Below are 17,193 nucleotides of genomic sequence, written 5' to 3' on the forward strand. Positions count from 1 at the left end.
TGAAGCAGTCAAAAGGAGAAGCTGTTAGAGTGGGCAATGAATACATCATGAAACAGAAATAGTGCTATTGTTGGAAAAGTGAAAGTGTCAGTCGTTCAGTTGTGTCTGACTCCTTGTGATCCCATGGACTGTGTGGCTTGCCAGACTCATCTATCCATGGAATTCTCCAGGCAAGAATTGGACTGGGTACCCATTCCCTTCTGTAGGGGATCTTCTCAACCCAGGGATTGAACCCAGGTCTCCCACATTGCAGGCAGATTCTTTACTGTCTGAGCCACCAAGGAAGCCCCGTTGTTGGGAAAAAAGCAAGGTAAAATTTAAGAAAAGAAGTGTGAATGAATGTATTGTATATGAATTATATCTCAATAAAATTGTCACAAAAAAGACAAAGAAAATATGTGACTAGGATTTCCACAGAAATGGATAGGATATGAACAGCATTCCATAAAAATGGAATTGCTGATAAATAGAGCTCTATTAGTAGAATATTGAAGGTGATAGGTTGGTCTACAATGGTGGTTGAGTCTGATTTAAAGAGGCTCTTAAATCTCATGCTTGAATTTTGAAGTTTGAAGATAAGAGAGTCATTAAAGGTTTTTGAAACAAAATAGGACATAATCACGTCTAAGTTTTAGAAAGATATCTCTTTACCTTTTACAATAATACTTGTCACTTTTTCTTCATTCGATTATAGTTGTTCTTAGCCTTTAAATTCCTTGCATGTAATGAAAATTTTCTAAACATTTGTCTTTCTTCCATAGTGCTCAACACAGTGCCTTAACATAGAGTGTGTGTATGTGCTTAGCCTCTAAGTCATGTCCAACTCTTTTGCAACCCCATGGACTGTGTAGCCCACCAGACTCTTCTGTCCATGAAATTTTCCAGGCAAGAATACTGGAGTGGGTTGCCATTTCCTACTCCATTAGTACATAGCAGGTATGCATTAAAGGTTGTCCTCAAATCAGTGAAGTGGACTTGGTATGAGAAAGCCTTGTTTTCTAGTCTTATTCCTTTCTGATTGTGTCCCTATCTTTAAATATGTCTTAGATTCATTCACTTCTCCCATCCAACCATCTTTTCTCCAACCTTGTTCAGGCCACCATCTTTTCTCCAACAGTCTCTTAATTGGCCTCCCACCTCACTATTACCCTCTTCTGTCCATTATCTATACTGCCACTAGAAATTTTTTTCTAAAATATCAATCTGATCACATTACTCTCCAATCAAAATTATTCAATGACTTCCCGTTACTCTGACAATTAAACCGAATCTCCTTAACATGGCCCACAAGACTCTGCACGAGCAAGTCTTTGCCTGCCTAGACAGTGAAATTTTCTGTCACTCTTCCCTTTCCTTTCTTATTTCAGTCACTCTAGCTTCCTTCAGCCTCTCATATGTGCCATGCTCTTTCTCACCACAGGGCATGTACATCGATTGTTTCCTCTGCCTAGAAGATTCTCTGCCTTACTCCTATCCCTTGACCTAGTTGATGGTTTCTAGTCTTCAGACCTCAGTTTAACTGCACTTTCTTAAAGAAACCTTCTCTGATCCCATCAAGGAGGCCAAGTGTCCCTGTTCTACATTCTCATATCCTTCCATTGGTCTCCTTCGTATCATATAACACAATTATAATTCAAAGATTATTATTTACTCTTCCAATGTTTGTCTCCTCTACAAGAACATGGAGCAGAGGAGCAAATTTATTTTATTTAATAGGATACTCCTAGGGCATAATCCAGTCCCTGGCACAGAGGAGGCAGTCAATCAATATTTGCTGAATGAAGAAGTAATGCTTATGTTTTAATGACTTAAACATTGTTAATTTTCAGAGAACCCTATTTTACTCCATCACACTTTCAAAATGATTATTTTTCAAATATTTGTGTAAGTGTTTTATCTATATCCCATATGAGCTCTATAATGGTAGAGATCACACTTACTTTTGAATAAAATTATATTTTACAGACAATAAAATGTGCTGATTGTAAATGTATACTTTCATAAGTTTTGACAAATGTGTACATTTAAAAACATCTCTCCAAATAAGATACAGAATATGCCCAACATCTCAGGAGGTACCCATACCCCCAGTCAACCTCACCCCAACACACCTGCAGAAGTAACCACTGATTTTTATCATCATGAACCCATTCTGATTTCTATCATCATATATTTGATTTGCCTATTCCAGAGCTTTGTATAAATGGATTCATACTGAATATGGTCTTACCATCTAGCTTCTTTCACTTAACATAGTATCTGTGAGATTCATCCATGCAGTTACATGCATCATTATTTTGTTCCTTTTTTATTCCTGAATAGTATTCCATTGTACAAATGCACCATAGTTTGTTTATCCACTGACCTGTTGATGGAAATTTGGGCCCTTCCAACTTTGGGGTTATGAGGAATAAAACTGCTATGAACCTTCATGAAAAAATCATATTCAATTGTTTTTGTCATGCTATCCCCAGTACCTAGCACAGTACCTGGTACACAGTAGGCACACAATAAATATTTGTTGAGTAAATGAATTAATCCAATCCTTCCCATGTTAGTGATAAGTATACCTTTCCTTCCTGTTTTGGAAACCAAATTAGAAAGCAAATAAGTAAGAGTGACTCGGTTGCAAAAAAGAAACTTGAATACCCTCTTAATGTTTTTAAAGTAAGTTGCAAAGTTTGTACTTCAAATGTTATTACTGACAATTACTATAGGCACTCCAAAACTGAACTTGTCACATGAGTGTGTCATGATGCTACTTGTAGGATTTCCAAATAAAATACAAGGTGCCAAGTTAAATTAAAATTTTATATAAACAACAAATAGATTTTTAGTATAAGTATATCCCAAATATTGCATGGAACATCTTTATGCTAATTTGGGACATACTTACACAAAAATATGCTAACTGGGACACACTTAACGGTTTTTCTGAAATTCAAATTGAACTCTGCATCCTGTATTTTTCTTTCTTAAAACTTGCCACCCTAACTACATGTGAACTGTGTGACCTCTTGTGCTCAGCCTTAAAGCTTCCAGCCTTAAAGCTCAAAGATTCCTCACTTTCTCCCAGTGTCTTTCTCACTTCTTTTTCTCACATCTCCTCAGAAATTTTGGTCTAAGAGCATTATGGACAACATTTAGTTTGTCTATTTGTGTGTCAAGCATTTGGTTGGTGAATGCTTCTTAAGGTCTAGGAGGACCGTACATCCCTTCAAGCCCTGGTTCATTCTGGCTAGCTAGGCCTTTTCCAAGTGAAACCCAAAATGCCCGTTCCTCTCCCCATCCCCTGACCCCATCAGTGGCATGTGTGTATGTGTGTGAACACAGTTTCACAGATGGATGGAAATACCTTCCTGAACTACTCAGCCATGTCTGTTGTCAGCTTCATCCTTAAAGTGTGGCTGACAAGTCTCACCTGGTAGGGAGCCAGCTCCTAGAGATCTTTTCTTCTCTTCCCAGCACCATTCATTCATAAACTCATAGAAATGCACATTAAACATGGGACAAGACTAAGCTGATTCATTGGAAAAGACCCTGATGCTGGGAAAGATTGAGGGCAGGAGAAGAGGATGACAGAGGATGAGATGAGATGGTTGGATGGCATCACTGACTCAATGGACATGAGTTTGAGCAAACTCTGGGGGATGGTGAAGGACAGGGAAGCCTGACATGCTGCAGTCCTTGGGGTCACAAAGAGTCGGACATGACTAACTGGACAACAACACCACAACTAAGCTTGGTTTAGTGTGTGTGTGTGTGTTTAAATTTCAATGAACAGGTTTTGTTTTAGAATTGCTCAAAGTAAAGCCAGACTTTAAAAAAAAATTGTATTTATTTTTAATTGACTGATGGTTGCTTTACAATATTGGTTTGATTTCTGCCATACATCAATATGAATTAGCCATAGATATACATATGTCCCCTCCCGCTTGAACTTCCCTCCCACCTTCCACCCTTTCCCACCCCTCTAGGTAGTTACAGAGTTCCAGTTTCAGTTCTCTGAGTTATACAGTAGATTTCCATTAAGGCCAGACATTCTGTATTATTATCACCAAGTACAGAAACCTAGGATGAGGCAACTGGAGGCCAGGCTTAGTGGAAGAGCACAAAGATTTTGAGTCAAACCTGGGTTTGAATTTGTGCCACTCCCTAGCTATATGACCTTGAGTAGGCAAACTAGTAAACCCCTATAAGCCTCAGTTTTCTCAGCTGTTAAATAATGGTGGTAATGGTGCTTACCACTCAATGTAGCTGGGACAGTCATGTGAGAGAGCAAATGTGAAGTACTTAGGCAGGCACATAGCAGATACCCCATTGGTGGTACCTGTTATTATTAATGTGGCCCCAGACTAGTTATGATCCAGCCTAAGAGGCTTCTCTTGATTTCTGGACTCTGAGGCAACTGGCAGAGATTGAAGGTTATAAAAGGGCACCTCCACATCTTGTATTATTTTTCTTTTTAAAAGTTTAGCTGTACACTGGAAAGAGAGGCCCTGCTTTGAATCTTCACTTTGTCACTTAACTACCAAGTGATAACCAAATCCGAGACTCAGGTTTATTTTTTTTTTTAATCTGGAAATTTTATATATAATTTTTCCTTGTTTCAGAAGTAGTTATGAGAATTATAAGAAGGTTGATTACAGAAAGTGTACATGCAATGCAAGTTATTGTAAAGTAAATACACTCATCTTGATAAAAAAAAAAAAAGGAATAAAAAGTAATCTTACCTCGGTGTGTATGCCCAGCAGTGGGATTACTGGGTCATACGGTAGTTCTATTTGCAATTTTTTAAGGAATCTCCACACTGTTCTCCATAGTGGCTGTACTAGTTTGCATTCCCACCAACAGTGTAGGAGGGTTCCCTTTTCTCCACACCCTCTCCAGCATTTATTGCTTGCAGATTTTTGGATCGCAGCCATTCTGACTGGTGTGAAGTGGTACCTCACTGTGGTTTTCATTTGCATTTCTCTAATAATGAGTGATGTTGAGCATCTTTTCATGTGTTTGTTAGCCATCTGTATGTCTTCTTTGGAGAAATGTCTATTTAGTTCTTTGGCCCATTTTTTGATTGGGTCATTTATTTTTCTGGAATTGAGCTGCATAAGTTGCTTCTATATTTTTGAGATTAGTTGTTTGTCAGTTGCTTCATTTGCTATTATTTTCTCCCATTCAGAAGGCTGTCTTTTCACCTTGCTTATATTTTCCTTTGTTGTACAGAAGCTTTTAATTTTAATTAGATCCCATTTGTTTATTTTTGCTTTTATTTCCAGAATTCTGGGAGGTGGATCATAGAGGATCCTGCTGTGATTTATGTCTGAGAGTGTTTTGCCTATGTTCTCCTCTAGGAGTTTTATAGTTTCTGATCTTACATTTAGATCTTTAATCCATTTTGAGTTTATTTTTGTGTGCGGTGTTAGAAAGTGATCTAGTTTCATTCTTTTACAAGTGGTTGACCAGTTTTCCCAGCACCACTTGTTAAAGAGATTGTCTTTACTCTATTGTATATTCTTGCCTCCTTTGTCAAAGATAAGGTGTCCATATGTGTGTGGATTTATCTCTGGGCTTTCTATTTTGTTCCATTGGTCTATATTTTTGTCTTTGTGCCAGTACCATACTGTCTTGATGACTGTGGCTTTGACCCAGCAATCCCACTGCTGGGCATACACACCGAGGAAACCAGAATTGAAAGAGACACATGTACCCCAGTGTTCATCGCAGCACTGTTTATAATAGCCAGGACATGGAAACAACCTAGATGTCCATCAGCAGATGAATGGATAAGAAAGCTCTGGTACATATACACAATGGAGTATTACTCAGCCATTAAAAAGAATTCATTTGAATCAGTTCTGATGAGATGGATGAAACTGGAGCCGATTATACAGAGTGATGTAAGCCAGAAAGAAAAACACCGATACAGTATACTAACACATATATATGGAATTTAGGAAGATGGCAATGACGACCCTGTATGCAAGACAGGAAAAAAGACACAGATGTGTATAACGGACTTTTGGACTCAGAGGGAGAGGGAGAGGGTGGGATGATTTGAGAGAATGGCATTCTAACATGTATACTATCATGTAAGAATTGAATCGCCAGTCTATGTCTGACGCAGGGTGCAGCATGCTTGGGGCTGGTGCATGGGGATGACCCAGAGAGATGTTATGGGGAGGGAGGTGGGAGGGGGGTTCATGTTTGGGAACGCATGTAAGAATTAAAGATTTTAAAATTAAAAAAATAAAAAAATAAAAATAAAAAAAACATTAAAAATAAATAAATAAATAAATAAAGTAAAAAAATATATATTTCTTGGAAAAAAAAAAAAGTAATCTTACCAACACTCATCTTTCTTTTCCTGAATTGAATTCCCAATTTCAAGCTAATTCCTGGAATTGGTAACAGTGGGTTCAGTGGAAGAGAGTGAGGGCTGCTTTCTTATCCCAAGTCAGATGCCTAATTTCCTGTGGTGAGGAAGTCACTAACAGCTGAGCCGTCATTTTCTCATTTTTAAAATGCAAATTAGTCATCACGTGTTCACCTATGATGTAGGCACCATACTAGATGTTATAGTTATAAATAATACCAGGTAACATATTGCTATATTGAGGACACTGTAAGTGCCAAGCACTTTGCTAGGGGCACTATCTCTAACCTCCCAATACCCAGTGAAGTAAAACATTATTATCCATACTTTATAGTTGAGGAAATTGAAGCTTAGAAGGTTCTTTAATTCATTTACTTTATGGTGAGCAAACCAACATCATCTCAGAGGAACTTACTATCTAGGGGTATAGGTGAAGATATAAAGAAAGCATTGTAGTATTGTGTGTGTGTGTGTGTTGTTACATATACCCATACATATAAAACACCTAGTTCAGACTTGTGGTAGAAAATCAAATGAAATTTGGAGTGATAAGTGTTTTGAGGAAATCTGACATTAAAACAGAATAGTTTTATGTTGTATGAAAGCAGGATTGAGCAGCCATTTCAGTGACCATTTACTGAGTTTATTCAGGAAGTAGTTATTATATTCCTAGAGCTGTCTTTTCTGGTACCAGGTAGAGTATTAACAGGCCCTAGCCTTTTTATAAAAAATTTGTATTGATGTATAATTGGGCTTCCCTGATAGCTCAATTGGTAAAGAATCCACCTGCAATGCAGAAAACCCCGGTTCAATCCCTGAGTCAGGAAGATCCCCTGGAGAAGGGATAAGCCTTCTCCAGTGTTCTTGGGCTTCCCTTGTGGCTCAGCTGGTAAAGTATCTGCCTGCAATGCAGGAGACCTGGGTTCAATCCCTGGGTTGGGAAGATCGCTTGGAGAAGGGAAAGGCTACCCACTCCAGTATTCTGGCCTGGAGAATTTCATGGACAGTATAGTCCAAGGGGTTGCAGAGAGTCGGACACAAATGAGCGACTTTCACTTTCATTGTTGATTTACAATGTTATGCTAGGTTCTGCTGTACAGCAAAGTGAATCAGTTATACTTATATATATATCCACTCTTTTCAAGATTCTTTTCCCATATAGGTCATTACAGAGTATTGAATAGAGTTCCCTGTGCTATACAGGTCCTTATTAATTAAATATTTTATATATAGTAGTGTATATTTGTCAATCCCAATCTCCCAATTTATCCCTCCCTGCCCTTACTCCCTGGTAGCCATAGTCTATTTTCTACATCTGTAACTCTGCTTCTGTTTTGTAGATAAGTTCATTTGTACTGTTTTTTTAAGATTCCACATATAAGCCATATCTATATTTGTCTTTCTGCATCTGACTTACTTCATTATGACCATCTTTAGCTTCATCCATGTTGCTGAAAATGGCATTATTGTGTTCTTTTTTAAGGCTGAGTAATATTCCATTGCATATATGTACCATATCTTCTGGCCCTAGCACCCTCCCCTTTTCTTGGTTGCACTGCACAGCATGTAGGATCTTAGTTCTCTGACAAGGGATTGAACCTGGGTCCCCTGCATTGGAAGTGCAAAGTTTTAGCCAGGGAAGACCCCCTAGACTTCACAGCACCACCTCTTCTTTCTTCTGAGATCTGGTCACAATCCTAAAACCCATACATTTCTTCCCAAACCCATTAATGGATCAATCATCCATTAAATCTACTATCTGTATATTTTTAACTGCATCTTACACCTGTGCTCATTTTCCTCCTTAGGAAGCCTCAATTCCATGGTCCATTATTTCAATGACTTCTTTCCATACACCTTTGAGTCCCTTGCTCCTCTTTTCCTTTTTTATTCTCACCTAGAAGAACCCAACCCCTGATTACATCCAAGTCTTCTGCTAATCTGCATCTGTGCCCATCTGGCTTAACAAAGAAAACCTCACAATATTGGTAACTGGTGTTCCTTAAAGTCCATGATCACTCCCTTAAGGGGGGCCTTAGAACTGCATCACGGTTCTCCCACATTTCCCTAATTCTCCTTTCTTAAATTGCTCTGGTCTGGATCAGCACCTTGCTGAAATTTCTCTAGTCCAGATCACATTACTAAATCCATTGGTATGTTCTTATCTCATCCTTACTTGACTTATCAACAGTTTGGTACATTTTATCATCCTTTTCTCCTTGAAATACTTTCTTCACTCACCTGCCGGGACCTTTCCCTATATTGGTTCTCTACCGATCACACTGGCTTCTCCTTATCAGACTCTGTCTCCAGTACCTTCTCATTTTCTCTTAACATTGAAGCACCTCAGTGCTCAGTCTTCTCTCCCCTTTATCTATGTTCATTCCCTAGGTGACCTCATCTAGTCTTGTAGCTTTATACCATACCAGTGGTGGCAGAGATGGTGCTCACCAAATAATCCCTGTTTTCTTTTATTTTCCACGCTATTAGGTTGTCCCAATGTGTTTAGTTTTTATTAAGGAAAATAGGAACATGGTCAGGGCAATTAAAAGCAAGATGGTGGAGTTGCTTGACAAAAGTAGCTTAGATGTCAAGTCACCTTTAAAAGAAAGCCGCTAAGGAGAACTGCCTGTACCTCATCGGGTTGTAACATGAACAAGAAGTGAACCTTAGTTGTGTTGAACTACTGAGATTTGGGGCTTGTTACCACAACATAGTCGGGTCTATACTAAGGTACCATGTGCATATCTCCAAGCTATCCATCATCCTTGAACTCCAGCCATCTACTTGATTGCTCATTAGATGTGTAATAGACATCTTGACACCAGAATTCCTGATGCCCCCCAAAAGCTTTTTCTCCATCTGAATAAATGATAATTTCATGTTTCTAGTTGCTTAGTTCAAAAACCTTAGAGTCACTTTTTTTTAACTTTTTATTTTGTGTTGGGGTATAGCTGATGAACAATGATGTGACAATTTCAGGTGAACAGTGAAGGAATTGAGCCATACATATACGTGTATCCATTCCTTAGAGTCATTTTTGGCTCCTCTCTTTCAGGTATATCCCACATCCAATCCATCAGCCAATCCTAGCTATTCTGCCTTAAAAGCATACCCAGAATCATCCTACTTCTGCCAGTTGTTACAACTACCCCTCTGATCCAAGCCACCATCATCTTGCTGTTGGACTACCACAACAGCTTCCTAGGTGGCCCTCCTGTGTCCATCCTTGTCCCACCACAGTTCACATGAAGTTAGAGTGTCACTCCTATGTTCAGAACCATTCAGTGTTTTTCCAAAGGCAAAAGTTCTTACAGTTGTCTATAAAAATCTTCCATTCTCTGGCCCCTGCTACAGCTCTGGCCTCGTCATCTAACCCATTTACCTTACCCATCCCTTTCCAGCACTCTGGCCTCACTGTTGCCAACAGGAAAGCCCAAGAATTGGATTTCTAACAGTTTTCCAGTGCTGCTGATGCTGGACCAGGAATTGTGCTTTAAGAAGCAAGGTTCTCTGCTCCAAAGTCACCTTTGGGCAAAGACTTCCCTGACTTCCCTGTATAAAGTAACAACCTGATGCCAATACTTCCTATCCCTCTTACCCTGCTTTATTTTCCCCCTTAACACATATCATCTGACAAACATGGATGTAATATTTATTTGTTTAATCTCTGTGTTCCCCTCTGGATGATAAACCACCAGGAGAGCAAGGATTTGGTTTCCCTTGTGGCTGTATGATGCAGCCTCTTTCTCCCATGTCTAGCACAGTGTGTAGCATATGAAAGAAGTGAAAGTAAAGTGTTAGCTGCTTTAGTTGTGTCTGACTCTTTTGTGACCTCATGGACTGTGGCCCACCAGGCTCATCAGTTCATGGAATTCTCCAGCCAAGAATACTGGAGTGGGTTGCCAGGTCCAGGTGCTAAAGAAATACTTGTGGAGTGAATGGTCAAAAGATAATGTTGCACAGCCAACCTTCTGTGAACTAAGCTTCTGGGGGAATTGCTCACAAGGATAACTCGCATTTGCCAACCATTCAATCACTCCAATTAAGCTGCTCTTAGATTCCATCTTGCTTCCTGTGTTACCTTTTGCCTGGTGATCATCCCTGCCACCATTCATGCCAGAAAACACTGGTAATACCTAGAAAAGCACATTGGCTTATGGAGGGAACACTGGGATGTCATTCTTTATTTCAGGAAACCAAAGAGAGAGGGAGGAGCCAAGTAGACCTGGTCTAACACTTGTAACTCAGTTGTTCTGAGAGTGATCATTTCACAGCCCTTACTGATTATCTGCTGGACAAGGGCTATAGAGAATAAAACAGAGTATTGTGCCCAGTTTGATTGGCAGAACCAAGAAGATTGAGGCAAATATGGCAATGCACCCTTAACAAAGAGGAGGGAGTAAGAACTTCTGCCTGAAATTGCCAAGAGGGAAGAATTTGAGGGTGCATTCACCAATAAGATGGTGAATCACCAGTCTATGTCCGACGCAGGATACAGCATGCTTGGGGCTGGTGCACGGGGATGACCCAGAGGGATGCTGTGGGGAGGGAGGTGAGAGGGGGGTACATGTTTGGGAACGCATGTACACCCGTGGTGGATTCATGTCAATGTATGGCAAAACCAATACAGTATTGTAAAGTAAAATAAAGTAAAAATAAAAATTAAAAAACAACAACAACAACAAAAGAACATTTGGTCCGTCATAAGTGGGAAAAGGGTTAGGGAAGTCATTTTAGACAAAGGAACCAGCATCAGCAAAGGGATAGAGGTGTGAGGTAGTAATAACATTAAAAATATTTACACAGACATCATCAAATCCAAATAGATGTTCTAACCAAGCAGAGTAGACATCCATCATAGACAATCTGGTGTGGCCATATCGTTGCATACCCCTTAACTGTCAGCTCTAGAGAGAAACCAAAGTGTTACAGAAATGCTAAGTAAAACTGTAATTTAAGAAGACACATGTACCTCTGTTTCATTGCAGCACTATTTACAATAGTAGGACATTGAAGCTACCTAACTGTCCATTGACAGGATAAAGAAGATGTGGTACATATATATGATAGAATATTGCACAACCATAGAAAGGAATGAAATTGGGTCATTTGTAGAGTTATGAATGGGCCTAGAGTGTGTCATGCAAAGTGAAGTAAGTGAGAAAGTGGCTTCCCAAGTGGCTTTGTGGTAAAGAACCAACTTGCCAAGCAGGGGATATGGGTTTGATCCCTGGGTCGGGAAGATCCCCTGGAGAAGGAAATGGCAACCCACTCCAGTATTCTTGCCTGGGAAATCCCATGGACAGAGGACCCTGGTGAACTACAGTGCGTGGAGTCACAAAAGAGTCAGACACAACTTAGCAACTAAACAACAACAGCAAAATAGGTTGACCTTTCCCTTATAAGCCTTACTGTTTGGTTGAGGAAACAAGACTCTCAGCCTAAGGAACATTGTAAGGATACTTGCCCAGTGAATGGGACATGCTGAGTGCATGCTGTATATTTTCCCTGAACTAGAGTAATCAAGAAAGAAATGGAACTTGAGATTGGTCTTGAGAAGTATTGAATAGAGGGAAGAATATGGAATTAGGATCAGAAGTGCTACAGTCTACTCTCTACCAGTGTGACCTGGGCCAAAGTACTTTCCTCCAGTGTTCTCATCTGTACAATGGGTGATTTGGATTAAACTGCTGCTGCTGCTGCTGTCGCTTCAGTCATGTCTGACTCTGTGTGACCCCATAGACAGCAGCCCACCAGGCTCCCCAGTCCCTGGGATTCTCCAGGCAAGAACACTGGAGTGGGTTGCCATTTCTTTCTCCAGTGCATGAAAGTGAAAAGTGAAAGTGAAGTCGCTCAGTCGTGTCCAACTCTTCATGACCCCATGGATTGCAGCCTGCCAGGCTCCTCTGTCCATGGGATTTTCCAGGCAAGAGTACTGGAGTGGGATAACATCGCCTTCTCCGTGGATTAAACTAATAGTTCTTAGTTGAAATATTCTACTCCCAGGAGGTATTTGAGAGCAATTTTGGTCAAAATGATTGGGAAAAGCTCTTAGGTAGACACCAAGTATGATAGATGTTCCATACACTACAAAGAATTGTCCTTCATCCTATGCTACATTTAGAATACCTCTGGAAATTCATGGAGGTGAAAACTCTGAACATAATCACACTTTACTTACTGAAATGGATGTTTATCTTTTATTATTACTAATGAAAACTACCCAGTAAACAAAGATTGAATTTTTTTTTTCTCCAGAACTTTACCATGAGTTATTCACCATTTCAGGCAATCACTACATTAATAGCAACTCCAGTTGTGGTACTTGAATCAGCAATACCACATTCCAGAATCATTCTGCTACAGCAGACGGTAACATCCCTGATGATTCTGCATCTAGCTGTTGGCCTCTGATGACTTCTTTACATCTTCTAATAAAGCCATGTATGAGCATTTACATATGAAAATACATATTGTTTCATTATAAATGACTTTTTTGTTGGAGTGCAGTTGCTTTACCATGTTGTGTTACTTTCTGCTCAACAAAGTGAATCAGCTATATGTATATGTATATCCCCTCCCTCTTGAGCCTTATAGACGACTTTTGTTTTTTCTTTGCAATATAATTATGGCATAATAGGTGCTTTTCAAATTATTGCTTATATCTTCATTATAACTTATTCCTATGATTTTCTTTCCATGAATCAAGAAAGAATGATAAATACTTATAATAAAAAATGGTATGCTGCTATGCATAACAGTATGGAGATTCCTTAAGAAACTAAGACTAAAACTACCATATGACGTAGCAGTCCCACTACTGGGCATACACCCTGAAGAAATCATAATTGAAAAAGACACATGTACCTCTGTGTTCATTGCAGCACCATTTACAATAGTGAGGACTTGGAAGCAACCTAGATGTGCATCAACGGATGAATAGATAAGGAAGTTGTGGTCCATATGTACAATGGAATATTACTTCGCTACAAAAAGTAACACATTTGAGTCAGTTCTAATGTGGTGGATGAACCTATAGCCTATTATACAAAGTGAGGTAAGGCAGAAAGAGAAAGACAAATATCACATATTAATGCACATATACAGAATCTAGAAAGATAGTACTGATAATCCTACTTGCAGAGCAGCACAGGAGACACAGGCATAAAGAACAGACTTTTGGACTGTGTGGGAGAAGGACAGGGCATGATAATTTGAGAGAATAGCATGAAACACATACATTACCATATGGAAAATAGATAGCCAGTGGGAATTTGCTGTATGACACAGAGGACCCAAAGCTAGAGCTCTGTAACAGCCTAGAGGGGTGGGATGGGGAGGCAGGTGGTTTTAAGATGGAGGGGACCTATATATACCTATGGCCAATTCATGTTGGTGGATGGCAGAAACCATCACAATATTGTAAAGGAATTATCCTCTAGTTAAAAATTTAATAATAAATAAATAAATAATGATATGCTGGTCTGATAGAATTAAGAACCAGTGTCTTCAGTGATCTCTCAGGGCCTTTCCGGTTCTAATTTTCTGTGGCTGTAAGAAGTGGTTGGATTTTAAGAGAGGGAGAGAGCATTCCACGATGGGAATGACACCAGTGATGTAGCCTGGTTTAGCAGGGGTTAGCGTGTCCACAGACAAGCCAGGATAGGGCAGAGACTTCCGCTGTGCTTGGTCTTGCCATGTTCCCTGGAAGCCACTCCTTTTATTCCCTCCACCCCTCAATGTAACTGAAAACTCCTGCGGGAACTGCCAGGGCCAGCATTACAGGAAGTTGCCTTGTGGCCAGTGGGGCTTCTCTGGTTACTTTCCTCATTGACAGAAGACAGTGATGGCTTCCTGTCTGTTAGCTGGGTGTTTTTGCCTCCTTGTTCTGCCAAGTTCCTAAGAAACCTTAGCTTCTGCTCCTTACATTTTTGTTCAGCTCTGTTATTGGGATTTCCCCCCACTGTCTTGTCCAGCTCCCTTGCCTCCAGCCTCCTTGCTCCATACTAGAGATCTGAAAACTTGGGTCCATAGTAGGCAAATGTTATGGGACACATTAAAGGGCAATGTTTGAAATTAGGCCATAGCTACAAACAGATAGCACTTCGACTTTGGCAATGCCTGTTGAGTTCACTCCCTTGAAAGTGATGAATGAATCATCTGGTTACATACTGGTTCTATTTTCTTCTTACTAATTATGTGTGTTCATTGAAGACTACTTGGAAAATACAGAACTATATGGAAAAGCCAATAGAAATGATCCATTATCCCAAGAAATATAATACTCAACATTAGACAAAGGGAGCACAGCATCAGCAAGGATTCAGTTCAATGCTGCTGTCTCCCTATTCTCTATTCCATCCCAGCCTGCAGCTTCTGCCTCCCACGGCACCTCTTGATCTCACCCTTATGAAAACTTGCCTGTCCTGTATACCATAAAGTGGAGGGCAAACTGGAAAGCGTACAATAGCACTTACCATGTCAAAGGCACAGGAGAGAGATAAAATATCTCATATCAGGAAGGTGTTTGGAATCTAAAATAGCAATATTTTGTCATAGCTCTGCCATCACTACCTTATTACCGAGGTGTTGTGGTGATAAAGGGAATGTCTAAAGAGATAAGAGACCATCTGAGAAATTCACAGTGCTCCCTGGGAAGCAGGAAAAGGCTCACAGCACAAAGAGGCAAGAATGATTAAGTGTGAAGCTGGCTCATAAATATGCCTTTCTCTTTTGAAAAAAATAAACAGCCAACATTAAACAAACAACAAAAAAAGTTGGATGATACTAAATCCATCCCAGAGATAAAGTTCTTATTTCAGATAATAGTTAGAATTTATGTTTTGCTTTTTCCCCAAGGTGGATAGGGTCAGAATGGCAGTTTCCTGATATTGGGGTCTTTGCACTGAGACAGAAGACTTAGAAAAACTAAGACATAAGGATTAAGATCAAGGCATTGGAGTCAGCCAGACCTGTGTTCAAATTCCAGCTCCATGAGGTCATCAAACATTTGTCACATTGGGAATGCAATGCTGGACAGCACAGATAGGGTCCCTACTTACACAGAGCTTACATTCTAATGGGAGGGAGACAGAATGTTTAATGTTGAAAGGTAGCACTGTGGTATGATTGGAAGTAACTAAGGGCCGCTTGGGGTTGAGTGGCAAGGAAAGGACTCTCTGAGAACAGACAGTTGAACTGAGACTTGGGTGATAAAAAGTGGCCAGCTATCAAAAACATCTCTGGGAAGAGCATTCTAGGCAGAAGTGACAGCTGGGGCAAAGGCCCTGAAGTAGAACAGGTGAATAGATTGAATACCAGTGTGACTGAAGCAGAGTGAGCCAGGGAGAGAGCAGAGGAGAAGAAATCAGAGAGGGTCAGCACCTGGCGGGTCATGTAGTGGGTGGGGACTTGTAGAAATTCAGCTAGTAATCATTATCATCATAAAGCAAAGAAGGAAAAAGAAAGTTGGAGAGTTTGAGGGGCTACTGTACAATATCACCTCAGGAACTTGGATCTGACTAACTGGGCCCAGGGGTGTCACTGTAAGGTTTGAATGCTGTGCTGAAAGTGGGGCCTAAAGAAAACAATTCTGAGGGCAGAGTGCAGGGTGGGCATTTTCATCTATCATTACATTGCTGGCAATTGAATTTCTCTCAAATTCTCTGCTTATAGCCACTTCTTTCTCAATGAGTGCAAGGATAGATGTCCAGTGGGACACAGGGTATGTCTAGAGTCTATTTCCAGCCCCATATAGAGAAATGCTCTTGTATTTTATGACTGGAATGTCTACCGATGAGTGAGTGTATAAGTCACAGTTCCCCAACCAGGTATCAAACTGGCTCTTTAGTGAGGTATGTTGTGGTTTGGTTGCTAAGTCATGTCCAACTCTTTGCAACCCCATGGACTGTAGCCCGCCAGGCTCCTCCATCCATGGAATTTTCCAGGCAAGAATACCGGAGTGAGTGGGTACCAATCTCCTTCTCCAGGGGATCTTCCGAACCCAGGAATTGAACCCACATCTCCTGCATTGGCAGAAGGATTCTTTACCACTCAGCCAGCTAGGAAGCCTTAGTGAGGCTTAGATGTGACCTAAAAGGGTGCTTGCTTAAGATGACTTTTTATTTCATGTGACTCATGACACCATCAAGTGAGATGATTAAGCTGCTCTGATTTATTTGGTTAGTAGGAGTGTGGCTGCGGATTATGTTCCCTGGGCAGCATTGCTTCTTGCTTCACATGGTGCACTAACTTTTTTCTATTTTCTTTTTAATAGGGAGAGAAGAAGCCCTATGGGAAGCCATGTGGGGGCCAAGACTGCAGTGGGGGCTGTAAGTGCTCTCCTGAGAAAGGAGCCAGAGTAAGTTGCTGCTTTCATTGTTGAAAGACAAATAGTCACAGGAGCCGATTTCTGAAGTGTGTATGTTTTCTTTAGAATTAAACTGCTTAGACTTTACTCTTGTGACCTCACGGAGCAAGCAAAGTGATGAGGACCAGCTGGAAGGAGCTTTGCGAACTAATGATAGACAGAACTAGATCGGTTAGTCTCTGAGGGACCGGGAAGAGGTTTCTTTCATTGACTCAAAGCCAAGGTTTCCTCCAGGTTTCATCTGGAGTGTTTCCAAAAGGCAATTAGGTTGTGCATATTATGATATGTTTGTAGATACATGTAAATTTCCAAAGCTCATTTATATCCACTTGGTCCTTCCCTACCACTCTGGGGAACAAGTGGTTGGATTGTTATCTCCAGACTAGGGATATGATTCATCCAAAATCAAGGGTATAGGGTAGCCATAAAGTCTAAAGATAGAGGTGAC

General features: G+C 40.3%; 1 long non-coding RNA gene across 3 annotated transcripts in view; it reads left to right on the plus strand.

Moving 5' to 3' along the window:
- The window catches only part of LOC108634458, a 157,671-nt gene extending 140,819 nt beyond the window's left edge, over positions 1-16,852 (plus strand). For 2 of the 3 annotated variants that reach the window (XR_001917615.1, XR_001917614.1), the window contains exon 4: positions 16,653-16,849. This is a non-coding gene — a long non-coding RNA (uncharacterized LOC108634458). Of the gene's footprint in view, positions 1-16,652 lie in introns of all 3 variants that reach the window. The other variant, XR_001917613.1, reaches the window with a different exon arrangement.
- Positions 16,853-17,193: the final 341 nt, after the last annotated feature.

This window comes from Capra hircus, assembly GCF_001704415.2.
Source record: "Capra hircus breed San Clemente chromosome X unlocalized genomic scaffold, ASM170441v1, whole genome shotgun sequence".
NCBI classification, from domain to species: domain Eukaryota; kingdom Metazoa; phylum Chordata; class Mammalia; order Artiodactyla; family Bovidae; genus Capra; species Capra hircus.